The sequence below is a fragment of the Tasmannia lanceolata genome, unplaced genomic scaffold, assembly GCF_043159265.1.
Source record: "Tasmannia lanceolata isolate RefF3 unplaced genomic scaffold, GAP_Taslan_0.1 ptg000008l, whole genome shotgun sequence".
NCBI classification, from domain to species: domain Eukaryota; kingdom Viridiplantae; phylum Streptophyta; class Magnoliopsida; order Canellales; family Winteraceae; genus Tasmannia; species Tasmannia lanceolata.
This window is the reverse complement of record NW_027518685.1, coordinates 9,839,023-9,859,359: the sequence shown is the minus strand read 5'-3', so window position 1 is coordinate 9,859,359 and position 20,337 is coordinate 9,839,023. Positions and strand designations below refer to the sequence as shown.

The 20,337-nt window shown below is 39.4% G+C and overlaps 1 long non-coding RNA gene, 2 other non-coding genes and 1 pseudogene across 4 annotated transcripts; 2 read left to right on the top strand and 2 right to left on the bottom strand.

The window, feature by feature from the left end:
- The first annotated feature begins 5,791 nt into the window (after positions 1-5,791).
- LOC143882684 (uncharacterized) lies at positions 5,792-8,551 on the top strand. The gene is made up of 3 exons (XR_013252298.1): positions 5,792-5,882; positions 6,961-7,457; positions 8,200-8,551. It is a non-coding gene; the product is annotated as an uncharacterized LOC143882684 (long non-coding RNA).
- Positions 8,552-10,018: 1,467 nt separating this feature from the next.
- On the top strand, positions 10,019-13,750 carry LOC143882682 (stachyose synthase-like; annotated as a pseudogene). Its single transcript, XR_013252297.1, has 4 exons — positions 10,019-11,986; positions 12,129-12,306; positions 12,401-12,768; positions 13,060-13,750. The product of XR_013252297.1 is annotated as a stachyose synthase-like (transcript).
- Positions 13,751-19,608: 5,858 nt separating this feature from the next.
- On the bottom strand, positions 19,609-19,691 carry LOC143885705 (small nucleolar RNA snoR118). The gene has a single exon (XR_013253567.1). It is a non-coding gene; the product is annotated as a small nucleolar RNA snoR118 (small nucleolar RNA).
- Positions 19,692-19,825: 134 nt separating this feature from the next.
- Positions 19,826-19,897, bottom strand: LOC143885681 (small nucleolar RNA R66). The gene has a single exon (XR_013253547.1). It is a non-coding gene; the product is annotated as a small nucleolar RNA R66 (small nucleolar RNA).
- Positions 19,898-20,337: the final 440 nt, after the last annotated feature.

Sequence of the window (20,337 nt, the reverse complement as noted above, 5' to 3'; positions counted from 1 at the left end):
TTTTTGGGAGTATTCATTGTTAAGTCATTCTACATCAACATCTCTTCAAGCTCCCCTGGTATCGCTTTGCCAAGTCTACAACATCTCAGCACCACCCAGAGTTTGCACATTTCGCTAGGATGTGGTCCAGGATAGGGTCCTGATTGTGGACCACCTGAGAAAACTTAGAATGTTGACTATTGATCATTGTGCTCTGTGTGGAAGCAGGAGAATCTGTAGACCACTTGCTTTTACATTGTAGGTCTGTCATAGAGGTTTAGTTTAGAATCTTTGACAGATTTGGTATGAGTAAGGTTTTTCCCTGCCAGCTACCTGGGTATCAGTTCCAGTGGCATTATGGGCGATCTGGAAGGAAAGAAATGCTCAGCTATTTAAGAATGCTTCCAAGAGCCCTTTCTGCGTTTACATGAAGATAGTCTCCCTCATAGTATCCTGGGTGAGTTGCTTGCCATGCTTTAGCCTTTACATCAGACATTGGACGGTGCTGGAAAGAGATCAGCGAAATCAAGTAGTCAGAGTCAATTAACCCAAGATGGTCTCCTCCTAAACTAGGAGGGACAAAGTTCAATTTCAACGATTCCAATTTTGGTACTCCCAGTCCGGCTAGGATTGGCGAGATGAAGCAGGAGACAGCAAATGGGCCTTTTCTGGCCCCATCAAATTCAAAGATTCTAATGAGGTGGAAGTCAGGGCACTGTTGCAATACATTAGGATGGTGAATAGGCCTGAGATGGACCATATCATACTTGAGGGAGACTCTCAACGTCATCAGATGGTTGGATGGATCACATCCCCCCACTGAGGAGGTTCGCAGCGTACTTTGATGAGATACAAGATCGGTTTGTAGGGACCCTAGTTAGAATCCAACATACTAGGAGGTCAGCTAATCACGAGGGGGATTGCCTAGCCAGGGTGGGTAATGGCTTAGAGCTATTTGATTTTCTTCCGTCGTGACCTATGGCTATCCTATGTACATTCTACATTATGTTTGTATTTTCCATCGTATGTAGTCTCAACCCCCTAGGTGGGACTCTTTATTTTCCCCTATTAATAATAGACCTACTCTGTGAGAGAGAGAGAGAGAGAGAGAGAGAGAGAGAGAGAGACGTTAGCTTTGTTTTGAATCAAGTGAGGCGACACTAGTTTTATAAACTCTGAAATATCTTTTCATGCCTTTAATTTTGATTCACAATTTGCTCTGAATTTATATTTTCCAGGTATCACTTGCTTTTGCCTTTTTTCTCCCACAACAGAAAAAAAGACACAAACTTCAATGTGTTTATGAAGATAGTTAGGCATAAATTTGGGGGCAAAGTTTTGCAAGGGGTTAAATTAAGTGCCTTGGGGAGTTCTGCTACTCACACACACAGATATTGTTTACAACTCCCAGGACCCAGGGTCACTCATCTATTGAGTAGGTTTAACTTGTCCGGGTTCTTGTCTGAATCTGAGTTTTGCGATACCAAGTCCATCAAAACCCATTTGACTCGCCGTTGGGAAAGAATAGTACTTAATGTGAAAGCGGACATTATACCATAGAGCAGTATTGGGAAGGATGCACCTAGTTATATAGCCTTGGGAAGGCCGTCATTCGTGAAAAGAAGATGAAGCAAGTCAAAGCGCCAAAGTGGCTCCCCCTTCCGAGAGGATGGAATATTAATATCTCTTGCTGAGATATTAATAGTCAAATAAAAATTTTTTGAATGTGACTGATTTCTCATTCACTCAAGTATTTTCTACCGGTTGGAGACCATGTGATTGTGGGCTATAGCTAACCAGATTAGCAGTTCCGTTGTTTTCACCCCCCTTACTTTGGTTGCCTTTTTCTTCAAAATAAAGTTATTTTCAGGAAAAGACAAACAGAAGGGGCTGGGAAAGCACGTGGAAATATCATTTCCAACCATGTGCCCACAAGATCAAAGAGTCTTAGAAATGAAACAGTTAATCACTTGGGTCTGGTCGGGTTGAGCTTTTGCTAAAAAATGATTTGGAATCAATCTGGATCCAACCAGGATTTGTGGAAAAAGATCAACCCGAATTCTCAAATCCGACCTGAGTTGCACCCCTAATTTGTGAAAACCACAAGTTTCGATTTTGATATTTACACCATCAGCATAAACTCTCTCCATGTGCCCTACTCGGTACTCACCAAGTCACGATTCACGAAGTCTCTCTATCTTAACGGCAAAGTGCCCGAGTCAGCTCAATTCTGGTCCCATTGAGTTGATATACATCTGCTTTCACCCATGACCCACCCAAGCAATTTTAGGGAACTGATATGTCCGCCCTTTTTTACTTGGGACAGCCAGCTCCAGTGTATCTGTGATTTGAGAGGGGCTGATGTACTTCACGTGGAAAGGATTCAACATTCCTGATTTCCACGTACACTGACCTCGCTGTCCCGTGTAAAGAAAAGAGGCGAATTTAGGGAAGTGATAAATCAGCCCCTTGATTGACTTGGGACACCCAGCAGCAGTGTGTCAACGACTGCAGAGGGGCTGATGTATTTCACGTCAGAAGGATTCACCCCTCTGCAGTCATTGATACACTGTTGGGTGTCCCAAGTAATCCAAAGGGGCGGATATATCACTTCCCAAGTAATCCAAAGGTGGCAGCTATATGCCCGGTCTTTGGTGTTGTTTTCGGCTTGTCCAGGCGACGTGCTGCTTTGCCGTCGTTGGTTTGTTGTTGTGCGCGACTTTGGTTGTTCGCATGTTGGTTGGTGGTTGATACTTGTTGTTGTGGGCATGGTTTTAAATTTCGGTTTCAGTATAAATTTCGGTCTTGGCCGAAACTGAAATTTCAACCGAAATTTAAAACCATTGTTGTGGGCTGATTTTATTTCGCCATATTGGCTGCGATTCTTTTTCTAGTGGCGATGTGATGTTCACCCATTCTCTGCTTGTGCTTCGCCTTTGTTCGCAGTGCGGGCCTTGGGTGTGCTTATTTGTTCGAGGCTCATTGATGTCATTGCTAAGGCGCTTCTATTTGATCGTTGTTTGCATGCAGCTTTGTTCGCCGTGTTCTGTTTTAGTGGGAGGCCCTATTCTAATCGCTCTCGCCATCATGTTGATTTAGGGGGGCCGCTCCTTTTTTTTATAGCCGTTGATCTCGTTGTTGTTCTCTCTGTGGCCATTGCTCTTTTATTATTATGTTTTTCACTATGTATTCACCACCAGCTTGAGGGGGAGTGTTGTACCAAGCTGGATGTGTGTATAAGATAATTATCTTTTTTGTTGTATGGCTTTTGTAGTTGTTTGTATGAGTACTATAGTTTTCTTTGTACCATGCTAGAGTTCTAAGGATAGCTTAGGTATTATGTGTAGTCTGAGGGGTATTGGAGTCTTTGTACACATTTTGCCCTAGTTGGGCCCATGGTTTCAAATTTCGGTTTTGGAATGCATTTCTTCCGAAATCACATTAGCAGCTATTTTTCCTCGTACATAATTTCGACCGAAATATTTGAAATTTCGGTAATTTCAGCTTTTTGAGATTTCGGTAATTTTGACCGAAATTTCAAATTTTCGGCCCAAATAAACTACGGTTTCGGGTATTACCGTTTTGGTTTCAGTCTCCACCAAAACCCGAAATTTCGGATTTAATAATGATATTTAAAATTATTGTTGGGAATATATACATCATTTACATGGTAGGTCTCCTAAGTGGAGACTCTCCATCCCTCTTCTTCTTCTTCCTCTCTAACCTTATCTCCATTTCTAACAATCTCTATTTTGTCTATATTGGTTGAATGTTTATCGTCAAACTTGAAAAATTGGATAAAGGACCAATTATTTTGTGTTCCCTTTCTAGTATTTTTGCTTGAAGACGATATAGTTGGACACCTGCATTAGGTAACTCTATACAGTGTTATTAGAACATAATCTATATTAGCTTTCATAATGTTTTGCTGAATACTTAAGAACGACCTATTTGTGCCATGTACTTAAAGTCATCAGAGCAAGGAAGCCTCTTAAAAATTATTGGGTTATCAAAGCCAAAATACAAAATTTTACATACCAGGAGGTGTGACAGGCTCCCCCTTTGTACCACGGAAGTACATTTGCTCAAAAAGAAAAAGATGATTTACATAGAACTCTTGAAGTAGAAAACTAGGATCAGGAATTTTGTCAGTCAAGTTTAAAGAGGACGCAACTTCATTCCATCTTCTCTCTCTGATAACCTGAAACTGTAAGCTTATAGAAAGGATTATAATTTAACAACTAACTTGCCATAGAATATAAACTATTTACTAAATGTTATAAAATTTCTTGAACATTACTCAATGGTCATATTTAATGCAACAATTACCTGGTCAAGCCCTCCCCTGGAAGTCACTTCTTTGTAAAAGACATACAAGTCCAAAACTGTGTCCTCAACAATAGCACTGCCAAGAACATACGTCACTTAATTTTTAATTAGCGAAGATAAAATGTAAAATCTAATTCACTAAAAAGAAGATAATCTCAATTTCATCATTTGGAGAACTGTCTTGTGAATTTAGTGAGCCATTTTTGTATAGAGCTGTAGACTTTATAAATAGGGAAAATTACATTTACACCCCCTCTAGTTCCTGACACATTCACTTCCACCCCTATAGTTTAAAACGTGACAAATACACCCCTGTAGTTTCAATTTGTTTAAGGTAGGCCCCCTCAGCTGAAGGTTCGTCCATAGATTGAAGGGTTAGGATGATCCGATGGAGCTGATTTTTTGCGTACACCCTATCTATGTCAGGACCCATCAAATGAACACTTTGGATCATCCAAACAATGTGGGCCCACATTATTTGGATGATTTTTTGGTAGTGTTTGGATTCGGGTATGGGCCCACATTATTTGGATGATCCAAAGCTTTCATTTGATGGGGTCCTGACATAGATAGGGTGTGCCCAAAAAATCAGCTCCATTAGATCATCCTAACCCTTCAATCTATGGACGAACCTTCAACTGAGGGGGCAAACCTTAAACAAATTGAAACTAGAGGGGTGTATTTGTCACGTTTTAAACTATAGAGGTGGAAGTGGATGCTAGAGGGGGTGTAAATGTAATTATCCCATAATTTTATATGCACTTCTCTTTATGTGTTATTTTGTTCAACTGCCCTTTCAGCATTAAATCCGAAAGACTGAAAGGGTAAATCACTGTTACATGCCGAAGAGTTGGAAAAATTACTTGAAAATGCTAGTTGTTTTAAAAACTGTATAAATGATATTTTTGTAAAAAAAAAAAAAGGAATTTGAGGACAAAAATGCCCTGGCTTCGACTAATTTTCGCTTTGAGTAACTCATTTTTGGCTTCGGGTACCTATTTAGGCTTCGAGTAACTCATTTTTGGCTTCAAATAACTCTTTTACTACATTAGTTGGAGCCAAGGGCATTTTTGTCTTCTGATTTTCTACAAAAATAACATTTATTCGAGTTTATAAAATAACTAGCATTTTTTGGTAAATTTTCAAACTCTTTGGCACGTTAGAGTGATTTACCCAAACCGAAACATAATAAATGTGCAAGACCTCTCATGGCACCCAATCTTATGAAGGAATCCTCCAAGCATCCACACTCCAGTAATGAGGACCATTCAACAAGGAAAAGGATGCATGACAACAAATGTATTCCAGTGTGTGCAGGTCGAAGTTTCTCTTTTTTTTTTGAAGTAATATCGAAATTTAGTTAATCATACTTAAATATCTAGTCTAATTACCCAAAAACTGTATGAAGTTTTAACTTTTAGAAGTAATTACTAAAACCTGAATAAATTTGCAGGACATCTCATGGAACCCAATCTCATGAAGGAAGCCAGCCTCTAAGGATCCACACTACAGCAATGTTGACCATTCAACAGTGAAAAGGAAGCGTCAAAACAGCTCCCTTCCATTATCTGCAGGTCTAAGCCCATCCTACTTTGTGGAGAAGTAAATGAAAAATTACATAAGAGTGCATAATTTCTACTCTAATCACAAAAACATACTTAAGAATAGGGTCATAACCTAAACCTGTATATAGTTATAAAAGTAATTATTAAGACCTACTTCCTTGTTATGTCTGTCTGCTAAATAAAAATTATGTATGGTTTTATCCTTTTAGTGAAATAAACACAGGTAATATGAGTTACTTCCCAGCCACTTCCATCTTCTCAATACTATCCCTTCTGAAATTCTAGACCCTTTCTCCATTTTTTCATGTTAAGAATAGAACAAGAAGAGGAGGCACATATAGCATATTCTAGAACCTAAATTTTGCAGAATTTAAACTTAAAAGCACAAGGTAAACTAATTACCAAGGAGTCTATGTTATCAGATTGAAAATCACAACAAAGAAAAAAATGAAAGCTGCTTTGTTTATCCCAAGGCTTCTTATGGTTCATGCCTAGGTGCTCTTCCTTCAAATATCTTCTTATTTGATCTGGAAAAGACCCCACAAGAATTCCATTCGTTTAATAGTCTTCTTATTTTATTTTTATTTATATGATCATCAAAAAGTTTCTTTGGCTGATAAACCTTGGTAACTACCTTAAGTTTTGCTTCTGAACCTCTGCTATCTCCGAACACTAACTACCACCATAAATAGTTCTGTTGAGACCATATCTACTCAATCACTTTGCTATTTGTAGTTTTTGTGATTTCATAATCTTGACAGTCTAAGTTCCTGTAAACAGAATTCTGTAAATTATCCATTTTATGACTCACATTCTCTCTTTTGCAAGATTTGTCCCTTTTTTGTCAGTCTCAGATTTTTCATCACCACCTGTTTACCATCAATATAAAAGAGAAAATCAAGGAAAGTTGTAAATTTATTACTTTTTTCCTTCTCAGTTCTCTAGGAAATGAATCTATAGTCTTTTATAATGTGGGAGAGTGACATCTTTTCAAATGAAAACCAAAGTTGCATGTCAACAATTTTTCCTTTGCCTTTTCAAATCTTCTCAATTGATAAGGATTTTTGTTGTTTGTTTTCTGTCTCAGGCGATCATCAGGCTCACGTTGGTAAAATCGTCAAAGGAGCAATTGAAACCAAATTCAACAATGGCTATCTGATTACAGCCAAAGTTGGCCCCGACAAACTCGACGGATTACTGTATCACGTTAAAGAAGGTTAAGTTGAGCAGTTTCCTACTGTCCCTGGGCTAATTGGTGGTGTAACTTCAGATTTTTATTCAGAGCCAGAGGGTCTACAGATTCGAGTGATGACACCTATTAAACAAAAACCGAAGACACCTGTTAAACAAAAACCAAGCTCGGGATCCAAGAAAGAGACAAAGAGGAAGGACCCAAATGCATCAAAGAAAGAGGCAAAGAGGAAGGACCCAAATGCTCCACGGAAAACCAGAAATCCTTATCAGTTTTATTTCTCCGAGCATTATGATCAGTTACAGAAGATGCGCCAAAGTTTGAATGGGAGCTCCTGCACAATAGTGATAGATGCATGGAAGCGTCTATCTGAGAGCGAGCGGACGGTGAGTGTAAGTTTTCTCTTTATTTCTTTCTTCTTTTATTATTTTTGAATGTTAGAGGTGTGAGAATGCCTTCTTTTTGCTTTGTCAAACATGTTAGTTTGGTTAAAGGAGATTTTTCATACATATAATCCTTCTCCCTTTTAATGTAAAGTTACTCAAACCTCTGTTGGTTACAATTTCCTTCACCATACTAACTGAAATACTTTATGAATTAATTTAAGACTGCCTGAATTCTTGGGTGTCTTTTTTTGCTGGTGTGCTGTAAACTGTCTCAAAGCTTTTTCTTTTCAACACTCATTTTGATTTATCTTTATTTAATATTTTCATTTTGCAGTTAGAATTAGCAAGAAGTTCTATTTCTATAGCTGGAGGTTTTGAAACTCAAACTCAACTGTTCCCAAGACTTGCCTGAAGCAAAGCAAAACACCGTTGAGTGGATTGAGTGTTTTTCAGTCACTTGTCTGGTTTGAATTTTTTAGTTTTTGGAGTACTTGGTGGTTGTTGTTTTCGTGCGCTTGTTCAAGATGTTGATGAATTTTTCGGATTCCGAAAATCAAGCTACCCCTTATACTAATTCTCAATTGAGTTGAGTCGTATTGGTTGAGCTTTTCACGTACTTGATTGCGTTCTTAAACACTGCTATAACCGACTCGCATTACTGCATGAAAATGTACAAATGTCCTTGAACATGAGCTAAATTTCATTTTGCCATGTTTTGTATGACATTGAGCGGCTCCAGAATGTGCAGGTCAGGGAGGAAGAAGTGTACAGACCTTACTATCCCTTGGGAAATGTTGAAGACTACCACGCCTCCCTACAAAAAGAATCACAAACCAGTGAATTTCTTGTGCCCTATGATTTTATGTCTCAGACTGAAAGTGCAGAACAGATGATGGGTTCCTTCCAGATGGGGTGGGAGGAGGACTTCTTTGGTTCACTTTAAATGCCCTTATGAAAATTAGTGGCCTTTTTCGATGGTGGCCTCTTTTTGTAACCTGAAGCTCCTTTGGATATTTCATGGCACAGCTCTGGCATTTGGGTGCACGGTTGAGAGTTTGTTTCAGCTGACTTGCTTTTGTAGAGAGCTTCCACTGGCAGCTGGAAGGTAAATATTGTATATAAGCTTCTTTGTGTAACATGGTAGCTGATGGTGTAAATCTTATATATAAGCTTTTCCTTTTGGCTTAATCTTGGGTTCAAGTGTGCTTACTGTTTGGATGTGATCACTAAACCATACAGACAATGTGCCCTGGCTCAACGGAGATCCAATGCATTGGCTCATCAAAAATTCCTTTGACTTGACCCAGTGCATGAAAAAAATTGCTGTGTCACTTATCTTCGTACACTTTCCTTTATTTTATATGGTTTTCTATTGATATATAAGTCTCTGTTCTTTTCCTTTTTGTCCTCACACATTACAAGACCAGCAAAAGAAATTCAGAAAGGTAAGGACTCCATGGTGGTTCCACTTAATCTACCCAAGTTCTTTTAAATCAAAAGAAGATTAAAATCCCAGTTGCATTTGCAACCCTTGAACGAGCAGAGCAAAAAAAGAAGCTATAAAGAAGACATTCCATCATCATTAGAGAAAGAAAACATCTTGATGGCAATAGACTGCATTCATCTCTCTCGAAAATTCAAAGAGTGCTAATGGAGAAAGTTTTTTTGTTATCTTATGGTTTTGATCTTTTGATGACAAGGATCATATTTAATTCATCCCTTAATCTGACACTTTCCCCAAACAGTTTCACACTAACCAATCCATTTAATTGCCAGGTTTGCACAGACAATTGAGATAACATAAAATATTCCGTCAAGTACTTTCTCCAACTGTCCGTGACTTTCTTCATTTTATCATTCGCCCATCACACGTGCCCAAGTATCTATAATCTGTAGTTTCCAATCAGTGAAGATATTTGCCTTTCTTCTTTCGTTTTTTCAAGTTTTTATTCTTTTGTTTTCTTTCAAGCGTCTATCAAGAGAAGGGTACGTCATGAAAGATTGTGTTAAGAACAGAACAGAAGAATATGAGAAATTCTGAATATAAGAATGCCTATGTCTTCATTACATTTGAGATATATTTATACAGTTATAGGGTGAATTGTAATCCCAAGATTGCAGGGAAATCTCAAGATTAGAATGTTACAAAAGAAAGTCAAAAGGAAAGAATAAATTACAGCAGTAATATTGGCTGTAAATGATAACAAAAATCTTAGCTAAAGATGGAAATAAATTACTGCAGAAGATTGCCTACAAATCTTGGCCAAGGATGGAAAAGAATCAATGCTGATCTTGGCAGAAATCTTGGCCAAGGATGGAAAAGAATCATGGCAGTAATCTTGGTCAATTATGGCCAAGAATCTCATAACAGATTGTTAAACTTTCTTCATTTTTTCATCACCCATTACAGTGTGAGGATATTTTCCTTGCAGACTTCCATGTGAAGAACGAGCTTGTCTCTATTATTGCCTTTTTTTCAAATTTAAGCTCTAGAAGAAAAAAAAACTCACCCACAAGATGACCGTTAAAACTAGATAGACCCCAGAAGAAAACAAAAGAATAAAAAGAGTATATGACTTCTCCCCATCCTAATTTCAGCAACTTCTATATTTCTAAAAACAAAAGTTTTCGCAGCCCTTTATCTTTATGGAAAGAAGTCCATTCGGCCACTTGAAGGAGAATTTGATTCACTTTGCAATTTGATAATCCTTGGAGTTCTCGGCAACTCTTCCCCAAAACTCCAATTCGTCCTCTCCTCTTTCCTAATGTTGTAAAATCATTACTCTCCAAAAATGGGAACTTCATCAACACCTTGCAAATTTCGGCAACTCTTTCTATTTTCTCTAATCTTGGATTTGCAGTAACTCCCTTTTCTACCTCCACACAAAAAGAGGCAACTCCTTTATTGATTTGGGCTTTTCTATAAAGTATATAAAAAAAAAGAATCCGATATAGAGGATTCTAAGGTGTGTGTTTTTTTTTTTGGAAACTCTCTAATCTTGGAAACTCTTCTCAGCCCAACCCTATAAATACCACCACTCTCCTTCAGAACAAAAGGACCCTTTAGCCACATTTAAGTGTTGAATTCGGCTTTTGGCAGCGTCCAAGCCGAAAATATGAATAATTTTTTTGAATTGTCAGGTGGGAATATTAGTGTCAATGGAGTTGTATTGCTCTCTGAGGTTCCTGACAATGTTTCCTTTAGTAGTTTTTCTTCTATATGTCGAAGTTCAGATGTGCCAGTTCCCCTCTTTCAGCAAGTTAACTCTAGATCACACAAGGGTGGGTTCCTCGGATTCAGTCAAGAGGAGCCATCTGATAGATTGATGAACTCCTTGGGTAAGTTGAGTGGTAGAGACTTTGTGAGTGTCTTCAGATTTAAGACATGGTGGTCTACCATGTGGGTAGGGAATTCTGGGTCAGATTTGCAAATGGAAACACAATGGGTGCTTCTAGATGTCCCTGAATTAAGGTCATATGTTCTGGTCCTTCCCTTGATTGAAGGGAAGTTCAGGTCTTCCCTTCATCCAGGTACTGATGGGCATGTCATGCTTTGTGCTGAAAGTGGCTCTAGTCAAGTAAGAGTTTCATCTTTCAATGCAATTGCTTATGTTCACATAGGTGACAATCCTTATAATTTAATGAAGGAAGCTTATAGTGCTGCTAGGGTCCATCTCAACACATTTAGGCTATTAGAAGAGAAGCCAGTCCCTTCTCTGATAGACAAGTTTGGTTGGTGCACGTGGGATGCATTTTACTTGACTGTAGATCCTGTTGGTGTATGGCATGGATTGAAGGACTTTGTTGATGGTGGCGTGCCACCGAGGTTTCTTATAATAGATGACGGTTGGCAAAGTATCAGTCTAGATGGTGAGAATCCATTCGAAGATGCGAAGAACCTTGTCTTAGGAGGAACCCAGATGACTGCTAGGCTTTATAGGTTTGAGGAATGTGAGAAGTTTAGGAGGTACAAAGGGGGGACTATGTTGGGACCCAAGGCCCCATCATTTGATCCCAAGAGACCTAAGATGCTAATATCCAAGGCCATTGAGCTCGAGCAAGCCGAGAAGGCTCGCGACAAGGCGATACAAGATGGGGTCACCGAATTGTCAGGTTTCCATTTGAAGGTTGAAAATCTGAAACAACAATTGAGTGAGATGTGTGGTAGTGATTCATATGGAAGTGGTTCTAGCGCAGAGAATGCGTGCTTTGGCAAATCAGAATAATTTGGAATGAAAGCTTTTACCAGTGATTTGAGAAGAAGGTTTAAAGGGTTGGATGATGTCTATGTGTGGCATGCTCTATGTGGTGCTTGGGGTGGTGTTAGGCCAGGTACTACCCATCTCAATACAAAGGTAATCCCAGTCACAGTCTCTCCTGGTCTTGATGGCACAATGAATGATCTTGCTGTTGTGAAGATCGTCGAAGGCGGTATTGGTCTGGTTCATCCTGACCAAGCCACTGATCTCTATGACTCCATGCATTCTTATCTTTCAAATGTGGGGATCACAGGAGTCAAAGTGGATGTAATACATGTAAGTTTCTATACTTATTTCCTAACTGAGCTATCTATCCATTTGACCATCTATGTCTGCGTATGTTTATGCGCATATATAACTATAATGCATATAATTATGTGCATAACTGTATGCATAAGAAGGGTTTAATTTGTTGCAGACTCTTGAATATGTTTGTGAGGAATATGGAGGCCGGGTTGAGCTAGGTAAAGCTTATTACAAAGGCCTGTCAAAATCACTTGTGAAGAACTTCAAAGGAACTGGACTGATCTCAAGCATGCAGCAGTGCAACGACTTTTTCTTCCTTGGGACATGGCAGATAGCACTAGGAAGAGTAGGTGAGAATTCAATCCGATGAATTTGAAACAATTTATTTAAATCTATTTGTTGATTGATTAGTGGTGCTAATTATCTTTCTCTACACTTGTACAGGTGATGATTTCTGGTTTCAGGATCCAAATGGTGATCCAATGGGGGTGTATTGGTTACAAGGAGTCCATATGATCCACTGTGCATATAACAGCATGTGGATGGGTCAGATCATACAACCAGATTGGGACATGTTTCAATCTGATCATTTATGCGCTAAATTCCATGCGGGGTCGAGGGCAATCTGCGGAGGACCAGTTTACTTGAGCGACTCTGTGGGAGGCCATGACTTCGATCTTATAAAGAAGCTCGTTTTCCCTGATGGGACCATCCCCAAGTGCCAGCACTTTGCTCTTCCAACTAGAGATTGCCTCTTCAAGAACCCTCTATTTGATGGGGAGACCATCCTCAAGATTTGGAACTTAAACAAGGTAGTAGAATTCATGTCTTACAATATTAAACTAACTTCTATTTATTTTTTATTTTTTTAAAAAAAGAGTAAACCAACTTCTAGTTCCAATTCGGGTTTGCGTTGAATTGTTAGTTTCTTTGTTAAGACTAAAGAGGCATAGAGATTCCTGCTAGTCTTTCACTCATGGAAGGTCCAACTTGTGGAATTCCCTAGTCATTTGAATCTGTTACTTATCTATATAACATTTTTTGTATGTCTCTTAAACTACCACTCTTTGTATAGCCATATCTAAGTATATCTGATTTCGCAGTTCGGAGGTGTCGTTGGAGCGTTCAATTGCCAAGGAGCAGGATGGGATCCAAAAGAGAGAAAAATCAAGGGCTACTCACATTGTTACAAGGCAATGTCCGGTTCGATTCACATCACCGATATCAAATGGGACCAGTTGAAAGAAACAACTGAAATGGGTGATGCCGAAGAGTATGCAGTCTATTTCACCCAAACAGAGGAGCTACTCTTAATGAACCCAAAATCAGATGCTATCCACATTACCATCCTACCATCTTCCTTTGAGATTTTTAGCTTTGTGCCTATCAAGAAGCTCGGGTATGATGTGAAATTTGCACCGATCGGGCTGACAAACATGTTTAACAGTGGAGGGACTATACAAGGGGTGGAGTATGGTGAGGAGGGAGATGAGATAAATGTGAGGATCAAGGTTATGGGGGGAGGAAAATTCTTAGCTTACTCAAGTGGTAAGCCAAATAAGAGCTCCTTGAATGGAGTTGAAGTAGGATGTGAGTGGTCTGGTGATGGGAAACTGGCCTTGGATCTTCCTTGGATAGAAGAATGTGGTATATCTGATGTGGGTTTTGCCTTTTGAGTGTTGGCCAAAATCAGTAATCCCCCCTCCTTCTGTTATTTGGGATGATTTGTTTCAGTTGTACCTAGATATAAAATGAATGTGTGCCGTTTGATTTAGTAAAATTAAAATATGTTTACATGCCCTTGTGTTTATTACTCTTCCCTGAGCATCTTCAGCAGAATTTAAACATCATTAGGCTGCAATGACTGGATTAGCCCACTTAAATTTTTTTTCCCATGCCCAGGTTCAAAATGGAAAATTTACCCCTCGTGTAATAGGTAGGTGATGAACCATAATATCCACATCTAATCTCATCTCTTTGAGGTTGGAAGGATTTTAACCTCTTAGAAGTTGATAAAGAGTGGTCATCTAGGGTAGGGCTTAGGACCCAAAGAATGACTATGTAGACATAGGTACATGGCCCCCAAAAGGGTTCATGGCCAGGTAATGGAATCAGAATGCTTTAGGCAACGATCCTATCAGATTCAAAGAAACTGTCTCTACTTAGATCCATGGCTTCATTAAATTTAGAATTATAAACTACTAATCTAAATTCAGAGCATTGATATTTAATAAATCGTGAGTGCGAATTTCACCATAAAATCCTACAACATGATGGGTTCCCCTTTGATTGATCCAAACCGTTTATTTGAGTCCTCACTTTTGATATCCAATAGCTCAACAACTAACTCAATCATACAATTATAACACCAAATAATGGTATTTTTTTTATCATTGTATTTGAACATTTGCTTATAGGTAGTTTTGGCCCACATTATTAGAAGTAAGAATTGGATAATTGGGGTAAATTTTGGGTCCTCAAGAGTATAAACTTATTATGTGATTGGTCGTCGGGCAATAGATTTCACACCCCATTCAACCAAGGTCAGATGACTGATCAACAAGCTATTTTACTTCTAAAAAGAAAATAATAGAGCTGATTTTGAAGCAATTTATGTTTCCTTCTTTTTATTTTCAATAACTAATGGGTAGAATTTCACCAAAGCCTCAAAAGCCCATATAGTTGTTGTTGTGGATAAGTCTCTTAGAAGTAAGGTTTATCTAGATTAGCTTCTGTAGGAGTTTTAGAGGAATTGGTAAGTGGGTTTTTTATTTATAAATAAAATGTAATCAATTTTTAGAAGAAATGAAGAATTTTATCATGTAAATTGTGTTTTGAGCACAGAGGAGGACCGAGTCGACAGACCCTTCACTCTAAGTGGGTCAAGAGGCTGATCTTCCGTCTAAGAAGATCAATCACGTTACGAACCGGATTGGTTTCGTAACAGATTTTCACTTCTACTCTCTCTCTCTCCATAAGCAATCATCCTCATTGTCGTTTTAGATATTTACACCCCCTCTCTATTTCATAACATTTTCATTGGCTATAACCATCTTTTTCAATTGAAAATATCTCATTGTCGTTTTAGATGTTTACCCTATTACACCCCTCTCCCTATGTTGTAACATTTTCATTGGCTATTACCCACTTTTTCAATTGAAAATATGTTACCAAGACAAGCTTGCGGGGATATAAATTCCTTTTATCTTAACTTATTCAGATGATGTATTTTTCAAAGATTCCACAAAAAAGTTGAATTGTATTGGAGGGTCTAGATTCATTGCAAGGACCAACTTGACTATTTACCTCCTTAAGATAAGGATCATAAGGTCATCTTCCGCCACATGACGGATACATGAATCATACCGTGTAGCCTCGAAAGTGTCTGTGTCGGCAAACAGTTAAATTAATAAGAATCCAAGAAGAGATTAGATACAGTAACAAATATGACTACTTAAAATATGGCCTGAGAAGCTCACCGTAGTGTATCCACTAAAGCCAGAACGACGCACCAAACCATTTACTTTATACGTTGGGTGATTCCCATTTCGATTCAAAGAGTTATTTTTGACAGATCTCTGGACTTAGTTCTCTAGAAGCTTATCTCCTTCACTGTCATGTTGGTGTATGGCATGTATATATATATATATATTGAAAATTGACATATTTTCTTAATATTAAGATACCAATTGGGACCGATAGTCCCATTTTGCATTACAAGATATTAAGGTGGAGTAGGCCGACATGCTGGCACTAGTCCAGACAAGTTAAACTAAACAGTAGCCAGATTCCAATACAGTATTCCATCACCATCCAAGTCGTTCCATCATTTTCTTCTGTTACCAACAACCAAAAATCTCCGAAGAGTTCCATCCTACTCCTTTGCCATCTGTACAATTTCTCGATCCAGGCATAATCGAATATTAACTCCCAAAAAATATCTTTTAAGACCTTTTGAACAAAAACCAAGGGACCTATGGCCGACAACTATCATGCACAATCGTTCAACTCCACTGATAGGACTCTAATGGCTAGTTCCAGTTTCATGTCTTTAGGCCAATAGTCTGAGGCGAACTGCGGAAAGGGGACCTCTTCCATAGGGTTCTTCCAAATTGAAATCAGATCAGCTATTTTCCGAATGCAAAGATTTTTCTTTGCCTCCTATTCTAACCGCCTTAAGTCATTTGCAAAATCCAACCAACCTTGGAAGAAAAGAACTTTGTAAATTGGTATACAAATATCCTTTAAGTTGTAAGTACCAGTGACAGGAAAAAATTCTTCAGCGACCATCCAATAATCCACCTGGAATTGCTTCCATTGGCGTTTAATTATTTTTTTAACCTGTTCAGGGAGGGTAGGGGCTTCCACCGAGGCTTTAATCCTAATGTATTGCAAGCTACGAACCCACCGTCGGTGCTCAAACCACTCAGAAAGGTCCGGAATCTCTTTCCTTAATCTCTTGAAGGTTCTAGAATCCGAAGAGGAAGAAGAAGAAGCCATTTTCCAGAAACTAGATGATTACACTTACCTTTACTGAGGAGAACCAAAAGACTTGGTAATTAGACGTCATTACCATTTAAGAAGTACCGCCCCTATACACAAGACCTTAGGCCCACTACCAAGTCTCGAAGATAAATAGACTAGATTAGCCCAAAAAGGTAATCATAAGGCCAAAAAAAAGAAACCGCCACCACTCTACCATTAAAGAGGCATAGGGAAAGCCTCCTAAGCCAAAACCGAGGGAAAAATAATTGCTTTCCTTACTCACTCTCCCCCAGAGATCATATCTGACACAATGTTTTAGGTATTCATGATAGAGGCCATTCCAGCCTAGGATTGTGACTATGGTCCGAAAGCTAAATGCCATAACATGTATCCATTGCATTCCCACTATTCTTTAGACTACCCTCCAATCCTAAAAGAGCATTTACCTCCACGCTTCTAGATCTGAGATCATCATTACATTTAAATGGTTAGCCATAAACTCAATCGCCAAAAAAAAGAGGAAAAGCCAATAAGACGATTTAACTTCCCTCACACAAAAAGGCAAATTTTGTATATCTCTTAAGTCCAACAGATTTATTCAACTTCATAAGCAACCGCGTGCAAACAAAAACGCCATTGTTTAAACAACCACAAAAAACCGCCAAAACCTGCACCAAGTACATCGTGGGCCTAGATTGCAAGGTAACTCATCCACAGGACATCCCAGTCCTGCAAAAAAGGGAAGGCCCACTCAAAGTGTTGACTTTTGTCAAAAGTCTCTCTGGTCTTTCTAAAATAGGTTCCAGGGTATGACCTACTCATTCACTTGTCCTACGGAAAGACCTTCTCTCATAATTCTTCATCTCCCTTTTGGTTCGGAATGTACTTGGAAGCCCAGAACTTAATCTGCATCTTTCCTGGACAGATTTGGAGGTTCCGGATCTAGCAGATCCCCAATATTTTCTCCCATTTAAAAATCTTCCCTTCTTAGACCAGGAACGAAAAGGGTTGGCACTGCCAGAGCGGCGTTTGTGATGGGACCCCTTAAAGTTTTGCTTTTTCACCTTACCCGAATTAAGGGAAGCATAACCTACATTATTGGCAAGGCCTGACACCCCTGACAATGACAGAGATTTGAAATTAAAACTTGATGGGATAGACCCCGAGGGTTCAATGGATACCCTAGGCAAAGGTTCCGACGTGATGGTGAACGGTGTTTCCGGCACCGACGCCATTTTTGCCGGGGAAGGAGGGCAATGATTCAAGGGGCCAGAATCCAGAAAAGATGGAAACCTACCCAGATGAGAAGACACGACCGGGACATCAAAATCAGGTATCGTCCGACACCTCTGAAATTCGATACCAATTGGGAAACATTGGCCGGAGATATGAATTTGAATAGAGGAAGGTGGAGGCTTCCACCAGTGGGCAAGGACTTTAACAGATACAAATGTCATACAATGAATGTTATTCCCTTCCATTTTAACTTCTAATACCCGACCAAAAAGATTGGCTAGAGCTTCCACTGTAGATATGGCCCAAATGTGGAGAGGGATGCCAAACAATTTAACCCAATATTCTCCTCTAAGCCCAAAAAATTTAACCCAATATTCCTCTAAGCCCAGGATGAAATCTCTATTCCAAGGAAAGAGAGAATGTAAATGATCCCCTCACACCTCTTGACCTTTGTCTAATGTCACTGAAGCTTCATCTTTTGATTCAAAGAAAAATAAAACTTCATTTTCTGATAAGATACAAGGGCATGCCAACAGGGGAGATTCCAAGCACTCTTAGCCCATAACCATAGATCTTGAATGGTCCCAGATTTATCCATTTTTCTCCCAACTAAACAACTTTTAAGGGATTGTAGCCTTGAAGCTACTTCCTTTCCTGAAATAGACAGGGCCGGGTAACCTTCCTCAGAGAATACTGAAATCGTCACAGAATCGGGCCATCTGTCATCTTCCATACTGATCGATCCGGATTCCATTATATTTCTTTTCCCCCCTAAAGGCGAGATTCCGACCTTTATGTCCAGGGGACATCTCCGGCAGCAAACCACGATCACCTAGTCTCGAACTTCGATCTCTAGCACTTCTTTTTTCTACCCATCTCCAAGAGCTTCGAGGGTTAGAACCAGACACAGAGTCACGGTTATGTTGCTTATCCCAATGACAAGATTGTCTCCATTTGAAATTCCAAGAAGCGCAAATATTGCAATACCAATCACCCTCCCTGTCCACCCCAATATTCCCCATCTCACTTCTTCAATCCTATCCTCACCAGTCCTCTCACATGGTGGTTTTTTACTCCTAGAAACCTTGAGCAGCTTTGTTCCATCAACTCCGATAATGAAAAATGAAACAAATGCAGCGAATATATATATGAGGAATAAGAGTGTGCGGTCGACCGCACCTAAGCTTAGGTGCAGTCGACCGCCTAAACACATGGGTCCCACACTTTTTGTAGTGATCAAAACCATTCATTTGCAAGGCCCCATCATAGATAGGGTGTGTACAAAAAATCAGCTCCATTGGATCATCCTAACCCCTCCAAAAGTGGAGGGCAAAAATGGGCAGATTTGTGACAAACGGTGTCTGTCCATTTTGCCCTCCACTTTTGGATGGGTTAGGATGATCCTATGGAGCTGATTTTTTGTACACACCCTATCTATGATGGGGTCTTGCAAATGAATGCTTTGGGCCATCCTAGCAATGTGGGCCCACATGAGTTTTTGGCCCTCGTCCGCACCTAAGCTTAGGTGCGGTCGAGGGCCTAAACGAGCTGAACCTGAACCCAACCAAGCTCGAGCCTGGCTCAGCTTGGCTCATTAAAAACTCGGCTCGGACTCGTTCGTTTACTAAACGAGCCAAGCCGAGCAAGTTTTGTTGAATTTTGGCGAGCCGAACACGAGCCCAAAAGAAAAGCTCGTCATGAATACGAGCCGAGCCTCAAACTAAGCGAGCCGAGCACGAACATCCCAATGTTCGGCTCAGCTCGTTTGCAGCCCTAGCTCCGGACTTGCCCTCCGTTTCCCCTACACAATTAATCCATAATCATGCAAAAAAACTGAGATTCACGAAAGCCCCATTGCAGGTTTCCTTTCTGTTTTTCTCTTTTTCAAGGCAAAATGAAACAAATATGCAACAAACAAAATTGTAATGGTGGATTCAGATAATGCTTTCTAGGCAATGCATTTCCATCATTTTCTGCAGAAACTGCTCGGAGCCCAGTGCATTTCATCACTCCAAATAAATACGAATAAACCTCAATTACTACAAAATTAATTTACTAAACATCTGAAACAATGAACTTATTACTTATTGTTCAAGAAAATCTGCAAAAATAAAATGGAGAAACAAAAGACAGGTTTGGCGTAAGTGGGTCCTCAGAAAAAATGCTTAGATTTTCATCAGAAAGAAAATCAGGTCTCAAGGATTATATACCATCACTGGACCCAACAAGAGATGAAAAGGGATAGTTTAATTAAAAAAACAGGCAAAAATCAATTCAAACTGCCCAAACAGGGAAGAAAGAGGCTTGTGTTTTGAAGGGATTTTGCAGGATATCATTCGAGGCACCCGCTAGTATATGAGGTGAAGCGACTCAACAGTTCCTGGCGTGAAATTTAAGCCTTTTTCCAATATAAAAAGGAAACTGTGGAAAGCCCTAATCCTGTACTCATTAATCATAGAAAGAGTCCACGAAAACGCTGTTGTGAGAATCTAAGCACGGCCTTAGAGTAGAGATAGCACTCCAAGGGTTGGAAATGGCATGAAAGTTAGTTTTGCAAACTCTAAAATGAAACCCTTGTTGCAAACTTCATTCACTCAGAGAGAGAGAGAGAGAGAGAGAGAGAGAGAGGGGGGGGGGGGAGGAGGTATTTTTCTGTTTCA